This window comes from Panthera leo, chromosome B1, assembly GCF_018350215.1.
Source record: "Panthera leo isolate Ple1 chromosome B1, P.leo_Ple1_pat1.1, whole genome shotgun sequence".
In the NCBI taxonomy this organism is placed as follows: Eukaryota; Metazoa; Chordata; class Mammalia; order Carnivora; family Felidae; genus Panthera; species Panthera leo.
Genome location: NC_056682.1, coordinates 1,059,634 through 1,061,748, shown reverse-complemented (window position 1 = coordinate 1,061,748; position 2,115 = coordinate 1,059,634). Strand labels below are relative to the sequence as shown.

Sequence of the window (2,115 nt, the reverse complement as noted above, 5' to 3'; positions counted from 1 at the left end):
AAGCAGGTAAGAATACTTAGGGCAAGAGAACACACTCCATCTGAAGTACCAACACGCGACACCGTGAGGCCACAACGCACGGGTCGTGGCAGAGTCTGCGAGAGCCAAACGGGTCCAGGACCCTTCTGGAGGGGTTCTTCCTACAGCTGTGGGCTAGCTTCCGCATGAAGCCGCATCGAGGGCCAGAAGTCCTTCTGAGGAAGCTTGCTGCAGCCACAGACAACATCAACTTCTTACCATAACATATACTTATGTGTGCTGTTACAACACCATACAGGTGCACCGGGGATTAGCAGATAAACATTAGGAGAACCCATCTATCATCTGTTCATCCACACTGGAAGGAAGCCAGCCTCAAAGTACAGCCGAGCTCCACGGACATAGCAGCAGCATTTGCAAGTGGAAATGAAGCTCATTGTCTACTGGGACTGATTCCCAGCCCCAGCAGGAAAGGTGAGGACAGCCTCACGGGGAAGACAGCGAAATTCCCAAGGTCCACAGTAAGACCAGGGCGCAGAACATCTGGGCAAACATGGAGTTTGCCCTGGTTGTCTGTTGGCAGGGTTTCCGGGGCAACCACAAAAGCCCACAGTTAGACAATAGATGCTGGGAAGTGGTGGGGGTGGGTGGGGGGAGGAGGAGGGAGTGCAGGGGTCCCCAGGGTCTTCAAGGTGTCTGTGGGGAGGGAGGGGAGCATAGGGGTCCCGCGGTTTTCAAGGTTCAAGGTGGCTGCGGCGGGGGGAGTGCAGGGGTCCCTCAGGTTTTCAGGCAGTGGGCTTTGCTTCTTGCCTGTGTGGTCACTGGAGATGTGACCTGCCTGGAACAAGCGGGGAGGGAGGTGCAGATGTGGAAATGTCCCCCAGTAAGACCCCTGCAGGTTTGCAGAGCAGGACCTCCCTCGTCTTCCTGTCACTCAGAAAAGACACTGGACACAGGGATGCCTTCCTGTATCGTGACGCCCTCAGAGCCAAGTGCCAGGGGCATGTCCCACCCGGGTCACAGCCAACCCCCAGGAGCAGCTGCCCAGCAGAGACAGCAGCTGAGAAGATCTGGAACAATGGGAAATGTCCAAGGTGCGTGCGGTGAAAAGACCTGGAGGGCTGAGGCAGGACGAGAAATAGGGGTTTGATCCCGATTTCCCCACGTACTTGCTCGTGATTGTAAACTCCCTCCTAGGGTGTCGAGACATTAAGCCACACGGTGCGGGACAGGCCGCGGGGCCTGATGGATACAGGGCCCTTCTTCTTTCCTCCAAATCAGGTCACCTAACGGCTGTTCGCTGCTGTGGGGACACAGCCCCTTCATCTCCCGACATTTGGGGGAGTTTGGCTGTAAATTGTCCTTGGAGAAGGAAATCCTCGCCAATGCCGCCCAGGAGACCAGGCAGCTGTAGGAAAGCCACACGGGCTGTCAACACGTGGACCGTGGATGAGGTCAGCTCCTGTTAGCGTCAACCCGAAGGAAATCCGCCGGGAAGGCGTGTGGTGGAAAGGGCCACGCAGACTCCTCCCGCCAGCCCTGCCCAACCCCACGTCCTGGGAGGACAGCACCAGGGCAGGGTTTGATCAAGGCGCTGAAACACTTGGGGACTCATGTCAGGGCACCCATGGACTAAGCTCCAGGACCCTGACCCACACGGCTCCTGCCCGTCATGAACACGCTTCCCTCAGTCCCACATCTGGGGACGGACAGGAACCATAAGGCAGAACAGAGCCATCTCAAACCATCTTCCCCTGACGGATTATAGATTTTCAGGGAATTTAACCAAATTCTGCCATTCAGGATGCTTGTTCTCAGATACGCTGTAGGCTTTATTAGGGTTTCATTTTATGAAACATCATAAAAAATCCTATATAAATTTGATTGGTCTACTCTCCTTTGAAACATTTCTCTCTGCAAAATTTTCTCCGCATGAATCACCTTGACTCACTCCATACCTGGGGAACGGACAGGGAAACTGATGTTTCAGAGATGACCCGTGTGCTAACCACATGCATTACTTCGTTTAATCCTGACAACGCTGTTCTCCACCTATGTAAATTAAGGTTCTAAGGGATTAAATAAGCAGTCTACACAGCATTCCATCTGAGGCCCGAGCCTGACTCTGACGCTCAT

General features: G+C 54.3%; 1 long non-coding RNA gene across 1 annotated transcript; it reads left to right on the top strand.

Moving 5' to 3' along the window:
• The first annotated feature begins 711 nt into the window (after positions 1 to 711).
• LOC122217307 lies at positions 712 to 1,863 on the top strand. The gene is made up of 2 exons (XR_006201391.1): positions 712 to 1,073; positions 1,261 to 1,863. It is a non-coding gene; the product is annotated as an uncharacterized LOC122217307 (long non-coding RNA).
• The last annotated feature ends 252 nt before the right edge of the window (positions 1,864 to 2,115 follow it).